The following is a 10,977-nucleotide window of genomic DNA, read 5'->3' as shown; positions in this document are numbered from 1 at the left end:
TTTTTCGTTTTTACAAAACAAGAAAATTGATTCTCTTTTTATACGTAGAATCTCGTAACCCCCTAGCATTAAGAGATACAAAGGATAACGCGGATTTTAGAAAAGACAGAAAAAATAAATTAAAAAGTAAGACAAAAATAGGGATAAAAGATTAGGTACGTAGGAATGAGAGTTCTTAACAGAACGTAATATGAAGCCTCATAGCAAATAATAAATACTGTGTGTGAACACTTGTAAATACCTGTACTTAACCAGTGTTGAAACATTGAAACCTTCTTATTCTTAAATAGTAAAGTGTATCAGAATATACATAACAGCTTAACTTTAACCGCCTCAAATTAAATTTGCAAATTACAAAAAAAAAAACTGTCATAAAAAGTTGACTTTAAAGTGCTCTTTTTGAGAGGAGGTATTCAATTGTCTAATGTAAACACAACTTAAAATACTTTCCCCCTTTTCTTTAGGAACGTATTAAGGTGAATTAAGTTTATTTTCTTCTAATTTTAAACTGCACAGCAATATGTGCGCCTTTAAGTAAGATGAACAGTCTTCAAAATGTCTGAGTTGTAAACATTAGTAAACCCCTCCTGGAATGAGGCTCTCAATGAATTGAAAGCATGAAGAGGGCAACATGTTTAAATTTTAATTGTATCTAGTCTAGAGTAACCCTGTTACCGTTGATGTAGCCGACATGTCCCCTGTAGTAGACGTTCTTCCCTGAGGGTCTGGCTTGCTCCATCTTCAGCCATGCAGCAACGCGTGCTTCTCTATCAGCTTTACAAAAGTCCTGTTTGAAGTGGATTCTGAAATTTTTGCAGACCTTGGAGTTTTTGGACAATTTCCAGATGGCATCACGGTGATGTCTCATGACGCACTGGATGATGATCTGTCGGGGTCTACCTTCTTCTCGTCTTCCGAGGCGGTGAACAGTATCAAGCACTATTTCCATCGATGAGGCCCACTGTGGAACGATTTCGGATAGAATACTGATGACAACGTCTCGGGTGTGCTCATCGTCCTTTTCTTTCAGGCCATGTATTTTGAGGTTCCATCGCCTCTTGTATCTCTCTAACTCTGTCACTCTTTCCTTTAGCTCCTCGTTTTCTTCACAAGTTTGGCAATGTTCATCTCCACAAGTTTGGCAATGTTGGCCACCATGATAGAGTTCTCTCTTAGCTGCTCGCCGAAGTTCAATTTTGGTGGTTAGCTTTTCTATAGCTTGAGTCAGGGTTGTAAGTGGTATTTCTTTCGTCTCTTGGGGCATTTTCAACTTTGCAGGTGTCGCGACTTCCGTTGGGATAACAGGGGAATTTTTCCTCTTACCAGCGTTGTTAGTCGAGGTTTCCATCGGCGTGTAGTCGTGGTGACTCATGTTTGTTAGGCTCGAAGCAGCAGTTAGGCTGGCACCCGCTTTCCCATTCGGCATGTTCGGTCAAAAGTTATTTGAGGGCTCAGCTTATATTACACAACAGTGTATGTACTTTTTAGTCCGCTTTACTATTTTAAATTTGTTCGACGGTTAAAACAAAGGTTTTCAGGTAAATTTCAGGGCAATTGAACAGGAGCTTACAATGTGCAGCCTGTCCGGTCCACCATCTTGCCGGAAGTCTCGTCGAGGATCGAGGAGTGAGGAGGCTTCCTGAGGAGTCATAAGCGAGGATACACAGGTGCATCCTACGCGGAACTGTTATATTGACTAAACGTGACGCACGTGTCAATTCTCCTCCCCCTTCACATCGGTCACAATCATTTTAATTTACACTTTACCTTTGCAGTTTATATAAACCACACATCTCAGATATTTCAACAGTATAGCCTATCTTTATTATTATTTATTATGAATTTATTAAATAACCAAACTTCAACAACATAAGGGCAGATCCTTTTAGCGCTGCTGATGACACTGTGGAGTGACGCTCGAGTGATCAATTATTCCAATGTATATAAAAAAGCTTTTATTTGATTCCTCTGTCCTCCTTTACTTTCCTCGCTTCCTTCCCAGGTGAAAAAGACGTTGTATTAAATGTATTAAAAATATATTTGAAATACAAATAGTGTGTTTATAATACATTTGTATTTACAACATGCTTATTTAAAGTGTACTAAAAATGTATTTTATTGCATTTTAGTATATTTCTAAAAAGTATAGGCCTACTAGAAGTACATTGGTAATAAATATATATTTAATTACACTTTTAAGAAATACACTATAGAAAAGCATACTTTTAATGTATTTATAAAAAGTATATTAGTAATATATTGGTAATAAATGTATGCTTTATTATATTTTTAATAAATATGCTAATGATAATTATACTTTAAATGTATTTCTAAAAAGTATATTAGAAGTACATTGGTAATAAATATATGTTTAAATACACTTTTAAGAAATACACTATAGAAAAGCATACTTTTAATGTATTTCTAAAAAAGTATGTTATTAGTACATTGGTAATAAATGTATGCTTAATTATATTTTTAATAAATATGCTAATGACAATCATGCTTTAAATATGTTTCTAAAAAGTGTACTAGAAGTACATTGGTATTTAATTACATTTTTAAGAAATATGCTAAATACAAACATATTTTAATTATATTTAAAAATGTTTTACTAGAAACGCAATGCTAATAAATATACACTTAATTACACTTTTAGAAATATGCTAAAAACAAACATAGTTTTAGTGAAGTTTTAGTGTCTTTACAGAAAGCATACTTGTTGCTAAATTAAAGTATTTTTTGTGTTCACTTCAAGTTTAAAAATTCAAGTCCCTTTAATTCCCTTCCTAACATGAAGGCAATTAAACATGTATCGAAATTAATTGTATATTTCTACAAAGACTAGAAGTAGCACTTTAATTATAAATATGTGCTCAGTTAAGCTTTTAAGAAATATACCAAAAACTACCACACTTTTTGTAATACTACCAACACTTAACTCAATGCATATGTATTTCACACTTTATATTATGTGTTTTAGGTTTAACTTTTTTAAATTAACAAGTAATGCACTTCTATACTTCTGCATTAATTAATCAAATAGTCTTTTCCACAAAACAAGTGAATACCAGTACTTGCACACATCAACATAAAAGATCAGGTGTACATACTAGAAAAACAAAATAAATTTCTTAAAGCTTGACTCTTACATTTGTTTAGCCAAAATTAATAAAAAAAAACTTGTTATAAAGCATGTTAGGTTTATATTAACAGAGTTGTTTCTTTTTTTGTGGATGTTAGTTAATATTTCCAGTTGCATTCATTTGGACCAATCAGAGCCAATCTTTTCAAAACAAGCTTGCCGGCAATTGTCCAATCACACACTGCCATTTGAACTTACATGTTGGGCGGGCGCGGACAGCGGATACTGACTGTCTGTGGTATTCCTAGATTTCCTACTTCGGATATTTCAACAGAAATCATGTATTTTCCAAATTTTGCTTTGTTATTTCACTGACTCGGACCTATTGAATGTGAATAGCACCGATCTAATATTAAGAGAAAACACGAGCAGATTACCAGGTCGTCAGCTCCCGCGAACAATTTAGCAGTGAAGAGGACAACACAGAGGTGCGCCGCTACGACATGGACAGAGCAAGATACAGAAAAGATCTTACTTCTTGGTGGTAAGTTTATTAGTTTAAGTGATTAGTATAATTGGCTTTATTCTCACTTTGGGTTTAGAAAATATTTTCAGAAGTTGATGACGATGTTCTGTGGATTACTGGCGTTTCTGTTGATTTGACACTAAAGCGAGTTAGTTTGACGTCCAATCCATTGACGTCTATCAACTTAATTGTTATAGATCTAGACAGTGACATAATACAACTATAAAAACATTGCACACTGTGTTTGCAGAAAAAAGGTTATTAATGGTGATTACACGACAGGCTTGATTGTCCCTAAGTAACTTCTTGTGTTTTAAATATTATAATATATTTTAAGCTCTAATAAAACTTTCACATCTGTGATATTTAATTCATAGTAAAATCTAATTAATTATTAGTAGGCTGTCAGTTTTCATGTCAATTCGATAAATAAATTAAGTTGTAATCACCAACTATAAGCTTTCACAAAACCAATTATTAAATATCTTGCAATGAGAAATTAAAATGATGTTAAATAATGAAATGAGAGATTTTATATTTAATATTTAGCCTAGCCAAGGAATTTGCACATTGCAAAGACATTTTTTTTATTAAACCTAACCGTGAGTAGATGAGGTCAAGTCGAGTAAGTAGTAGTTGATCCTCTTGATTTGTAACTTTTTGTTGGTGAAAAACAAACAAAAAAAGGCAATAGTGTGTCATGTAGCAGCTAAGTAACTAAGTGACCTATTATATATTAACACGTATTTGAAAAATGAATATGTATTTTGCCTGATTATGCATTGAATTATGCAATCACATAATCGTGTTTTTCTCGAGGGACTGATTTATATGATTTTATGAGTGGTATTCAGCTTTTTTACATTTAATCAAGGCGTTATCAGCTGTCACCAACTTGTAACTTTCAATAGAAAGTTCTGTCTTTATTAATAATGAATAATTACTTTAATAATAGGGTGGAAGTTACAGTAATGGTTCATTAAATATGTTTCACCATTTAAACAAAATACAAATTATATATGAAGAACACAAACTAGTGTTTTTTCTGCCCTAACTTTGTATAACATGCGACTTTATTTTTTCTTATAGAGCTTCCAGGGATATTAGCATCTCTCAAAGAGGCCCTGGAGTCTATGAAACGAGGTTCATTCAGCTCAAGCCCAAGATCATCTGAGCTGTGTCTTCCTGAAACCTCAGAAATGGTTAGAAAATTCTTTATGATAAAGAAAAATCCTATTTGTTATAATAATTATATCTGACTTTTTGTGCATTAAGTGTTCTGAATTAAGTAACAAAGTGACAGCTTTTTATTAGAATTATAAATGAACAAGTTTATACTAATGCTTGTTTTTTTTTATTCTTGCCAGATTTCCCTCGGTGGTTCTGATGTCCCCAAAAGAGTCTATGGCAGACTGAAAAAGTCACGAACTTCTCTTTTTACTCAAGATTTGGCCACTTTACTTTTTGCTATTGTATTTCACTTTGTTTGACTTAAAGGATTAGTACACTTTAAAAAAAAAAAAAAAAAAACCTTTAGCTGATAGCTTACTCACCCCCATGCCAAGATATCCATGTCATTCTTTCTTCAGTTGAAAAGAAATTAAGGTTTTTGATGAAAACATTTCAGGATTTTCTCCATATAATGGACTTCATTGGGGACCAAACGGTTCAAGGTCCAAAAGACAGTTTCTGTGCAAACTGTTCAAAGGGCTTTAAACGATTCCAGACGATGAATAAGGGTCTTATCAAGCGAAACGATCGGTCATTTAAAAAAAAAAAAAACCACAAGTTTAAGTTTTATAAGCTCAAATGGTCGCCTTGCTCTGTTCTGTTATGCATGTTCATGATTTTCCTATTTGAACTCGTTCATCAAAATTAACAAATCTTTTTCCGAGTCATTAGGTTCATTCAATGAACGAAATGAATGAATTGACTCGAAAAAAGATTTGTCAGGGCTGCCAACTCTCAAGCATTCAGCACAAGACTCTCGCAATTGAGCCAATTCTCATGCTTTCACGACAAATTGACTGTTAGCCATTGGACCCTGAACCGTTTGGTTCCCAGTGATTATATGGAGAAAATCCTGGAATGTTTTCATCAAAAACCTTAATTTCTTTTCGACTGAAGAAAGAAAGACATGGACATCTTGGAAGACATGGGGGTGAGTAAATTATCACCAAAAGTTTTTTCAAAAGTGAACTCCTTTCAGTTAGTTTATTTATTTATTTATTTATTTATTTATTTTTGTTCTGTTTAATACCTCTGCAAATCAATGCATTTTATGTTAATGTATTTTGTTTAGTTTTCATAATGCTTTACTGATGTAGTGCATTAAAGTTTATCTTTCAAAGAGTGTTTGTGTGTTTTGTAGAAATATTTTTTTATTGGGTTTTGTTGAATTCAAATGTTTAAATGTATTTTTAATGCATTAAAATATATTATTTTTATATTAAATGGTTTTTGGAAAAATATATTTTTAATATGTTAATAGTGGGTCCAATAGTGTTCTACTAATACATTATTAATAAGCTGAAATTATATTTAAAATATACTCAGAACGCATTAATGTGAAGCTAAAAATATACTAATGCTGTATTTCTAAAGTCTATTTAAAGTGTATTAAAATACACTTTAAATAAGTGCTATTATATTACATTAAATGTACTTAAAATGGTTCCATTTTAGCACAATTTAGTATAATAAAATATATTACTATTACCTTAAAATTGAACTTAAATACATATTAAAGTACACTTAATATACTTGAAGTTGTTTCAATTTAGCACATTTAATACGGTACACTTAAAATACATTAAGTATATCAAAATAAGTACAATTTAAATATATTTTAATTAGTTTTAATTTTTATACAGGGGGTGGAGCTGAGACGCAAGGAAAGGAAGCAAGGAAAGGAAACGAGGATGCACAAATTATTAATAAGAAATGAGAAGCAATTATCTGTTTTGTGACTTATAACCTTCTCTGAAAACCTGTCCTTTAAAATAGCGACACCTGCTGTCCTATTTGAAGTACCAAAAGAAAAACAAATGTCACAACCCCACTGATTCTTCCAAAAAAGTGCATCATCTTGGCAGGCATGCGTTTCTTGAATAAAACAAAAATCTGCTTCTTTACCTTTACAAAACAAAAATAGAGCTTTCCTTTTCAGCATGTCACGTTAATATTAGCATCAACAGAAAATATTGTTACTGACATAAACTCGAATAAGTGCAGAAAAAAAACCCTAATTGAACAATTAGGTGAACAATGAGCAAATTAAGGTTGAAACTTGAAAGTGTTGAGAGTGTATAAAGGGTAAGCTTACTCCATCACTATGAGTAACCGTCACATTTCAGTAATATTCTTGAGATCCTTTTAGCTTAAATTTGAGTAGATAAGGAACTCCCGCACACTATCGTTACTTGCACTTTTAAAATGAAGTTTATTCACACACAACGTTTCGGTCACACAACGTTTCGGTCACACGACCTTCGTCAGGAGTAGTGCGGGAGTTCCTTATCTGCTTAAATGACTAGCTAGTCTGGTCTTATTATCCGACGCACCTATCACCTGCAGGTGTGCGATGGAGTTTGGTCACTTGCTTAAATTTGAGTAAAATAAAAGGAATAGCAACCTCCTGTTGTTGTAAGTTTCAAATTACGAATGAATATAAGCATTAATAAAAAAATAAAAACCTTATATAATTCGTTCAAATTTTAAAGAATAACCTAAAGCAAACAGTTACTTCTTGTTTCATAGTAATTTAAGATTCAGAATCAGAACCCATAATAAGGGTGCAGTGGTTTAGCTTACATTTTAATTTCTTTACCATCAACAATTGCCTTGATTCCCAAGAAGGCCCTTTTGCCCTTTTCCGTGCTTTGTCGATCGAAGGCCAAAGAAAATTCCGCGCAGCCCTGTCTTTGATCGTGAGGTCCTCTTTGAAGTACATCTTGTTCTTCATTTCCCTTTGCTCCTTTCCATGTGAGGTCCCTCGCTGTTCTGGAAGTGAATCTTATAATCACCGGCCTTGGTCTCTTATCCTTGCCGCCATCTGAAACGGGTCTTCCAACTCGGTGAGCAATGTCCACGTTGTTTGCAACAAAGTTACTATCTTCTTCGACAACCACCGCTCTGCAGATTTCCATTACCCGAGTCTTGACATTATCCTCTGCACGTTCGGTCAGCCCCTCCAATCGAAGATTCCATCTCCGACAGCAGAGATGGGACCAAGTCACACATGTGCAAGTCTCAAGTAAGTCTCAAGTCTTAACCTTCAAGTCTCAAGTAAGTCCCAAGTATTTTTTGGGGGGGGGCAAGTCAAGTCAAGTCACAGGCTATGTCAAGTCAAGTCAAGTCTTGTAGTAGGTCAAGTCAAGTGCAAGTCAAGTCACCTTATTATTGTAATTTTACAAGCAGAATCTGATCTTAATAAAGTGAAAAGACAAGATTAGTATTTGTCAGAAAATTAGAATAATTTGGATTTGCATTGTAAATACTCAACTTCAGTAAAATACATCATGGAATCAAACAAAATTCTAACTTCATAAAATTATTTATTTTTCACTTCTGCCAACAGTGTTTGAAATGTTTTAAAATTTCAACATTGAGTCCATAAAACAAATAACAGCTCCTACGGACTCCTCTCTGAACACCTCCCTCTCTCTCTCAAACACAGTTTACGAACAATATTAAACTTTGTTACATTTCTCATCTCTCTCTCTCTCCCACACGCACACACACACACTTTCTCTCTCTCTCTCTCTCTCTCACACACACACACACACACACACTTTCTCTCTCTCTCAAATACAGTTTACGAACAATATTAAACTTTGTTACATTTCTCCCCCCCTCTCTCTCTCTCTCCCACACACACTTTCTCTCTCTCTCACACACACACACATTCTCCCTCTCCGACAAACACACATACACACATTCGCTCTCTCTTTCAATCACTCTCTCACACACACACTCTCTCTCTTTCATAAGTCATTACCTCTTTTACAAGGTATTGCACTTGCAAAATATAAGATTTGAGAGGGTCTTGTCTGCAAGCCGAGCTCGACTGGTAGAGACTATTTTTCAAAGATGGCTTCTTCCTGTTTTCGCGAAGTTGACTGTGTGTATAAAATATCTTATTATTTGTATGGATACTGACAAAGTTCTCAATGCTTCGGTTTGAATGTAGGGACCCTTATTATGCTACCGTGTTAGTGTGGGGCTAGCCTTGTTAGTGGTAATAACAAGCGATTTTTTTTTGTCATTACTCTATGCCCTATATACTAGCATTATACTAGCGTTATAGGCTAAACTGTTTTTAGAGATAAAACTATTTACATTCGGCAATCATGAAAACAAATCTCAGATAACGGTTGACTAGGTAACAACGTGTAATTAGACCAAAGGTTCATTTTGCGCCGGAGTTCTCCTTTAACTTACATTAGCTAGCTAACTACGAACGAGCTAACCAGACAACATTGACAAGCACTTACTGGGCCGAATGGCTCTTCAAATGGTGGACGAAATTGGAGGTTGTTGTCTGGCTGTCCGCGATCTTAACGTTGCATGTCTTGCAAAGCTCTGTTCTTTTGCCATCTTGTTTTGAGAAATTCTTGAAGCCGAAAGCGACGACCCTCGGTATCCCTCCGGCTGACATGTTGATGTGATATCTGATGTAAGTGGACGTGGTGTGCGTAAGGTACTACGAGAGGGCATGACTGATGATCTCGTGATCCATTCATGACAGCGCTATTCTCAGCCTGCGCTCCAGCTGGATCAACTTTATTTTTTTTTTACATAATTTATATATTTTATATTCAAACTGAAAACATGATGTGATTAACACTCAAGTCATTCAAGTCATTGTGTCTCAAGTCAAGTCCCGAGTCTTTAACTTCCAAGTCCGAGTCAAGTCTCAAGTATTTTATTTTTTGTCAAGTCACAAGTCATAAAAATAGTGACTCGAGTCGACTCGAGTCCAAGTCACAAGTCCCCATGTCTGTCCGACAGTACCGATCCTGATCATTTATTCTCTCCTCCATTTCAGAGATGCGCTTCAGGTTCTCCTCGTTTTTGTTTTTCAACTCTTCATTCTCCTTCCGAATGTCGAAAATTTCAGAGTGCACCACTTCTAATGCTTCCTTCAACAGATTGATGCTGGCAGAATTTTCTTTTACCATGTTTTTTATTTCCTCGGATGACTGTCTAATTATTTGAATGATGCTTTGCTGTACCTGACTTAGCGTTAGTTCATCCGTTGCATCAACTTTTGCTTCATTTTTGAGGTGTATTTTTTGAGGTTTTTGATGGTGTATTTGGAGTCGAATCACATTCAACTCCCTTTTTCTCTTGACAAGCGTAGGAGTGAGTTTCGCTGATAAGTCTTTTTTCCGACGTCCTTTGAAGTTCAATATCCATCACCTGAGGGGTTGACACGTCCATGATAACTTCTAGACTCTCTATCTAATAAGAAACCTTGTAACGAGTAATAACTGTAACTTATTTATAAGAATCTCAATAACACTCAATAAAGTGTGATTTGTTTCTCACATCAACTTTTGTTAAATATACCCTATTTGTTGTAAGCGCTAGAACACGTGCGTCTAGTCAAGCCGCCATCTTGGCCCTGTTGTAAGCTTTGAGACATACTATCACGTCATCTTTAACTGACAGCTCTGTCGCGTGCTGCGTGCATCCTGTCACCGTCTATGCCTGTCACCGTAAACTGCCCTGTCAATCATCTTGTCACAGTTAAAATCCTCCATTCAATCTAATTTGATTTCCTACCGTTTCAGAGAGCACGTTCATCTGCCAGTCGTGGGTCTTTCATGAAGAGACTCATCGTGTTTGCAATTTGAATATAATGATGTATTTAAAAAGTATGGCTAAACGTGTCTTCACAAAAGTTCTCAATGCTGCTGCATTTGCAATATAATGTGGACAACATTGAATAAATTCATTTTCGTCAGGTTAGATACTGATATTAATCACTAAAAGGCAAAGCTCTTTATCTAAACCTCTCTACGGGACCAGTGCGGAACTCACGCGTCCTCCGTGTCTGTAGTTTTTTTTTTTTTTTACACTTTTTACTCGTGTTTGTAGTTCTAACCGAATCCTCGTCCACGCGCACAATGGTTTGTGGGCAATGGGCTCTATGCACGGCGTTATTTCCGGTGAAGGATTAAGGATGCTCGATAACTTCCGCCGATCATAGAGTCCAATGCAATACCGAGAGTTTATATTGAATTTTATACTCCATGGTTATACTAATGAAACGTTAGTCACAAAAACAGATAAAACAGACACCCCTCGTTGTGTTTGCTTCTTTTTAAAATTATATTAAATAAACATAACTATATATAAA

This window comes from Pimephales promelas, chromosome 19, assembly GCF_988280905.1.
Source record: "Pimephales promelas chromosome 19, fPimPro1.hap1.1, whole genome shotgun sequence".
In the NCBI taxonomy this organism is placed as follows: domain Eukaryota; kingdom Metazoa; phylum Chordata; class Actinopteri; order Cypriniformes; family Leuciscidae; genus Pimephales; species Pimephales promelas.
This window is presented reverse-complemented; position numbering follows the sequence as displayed.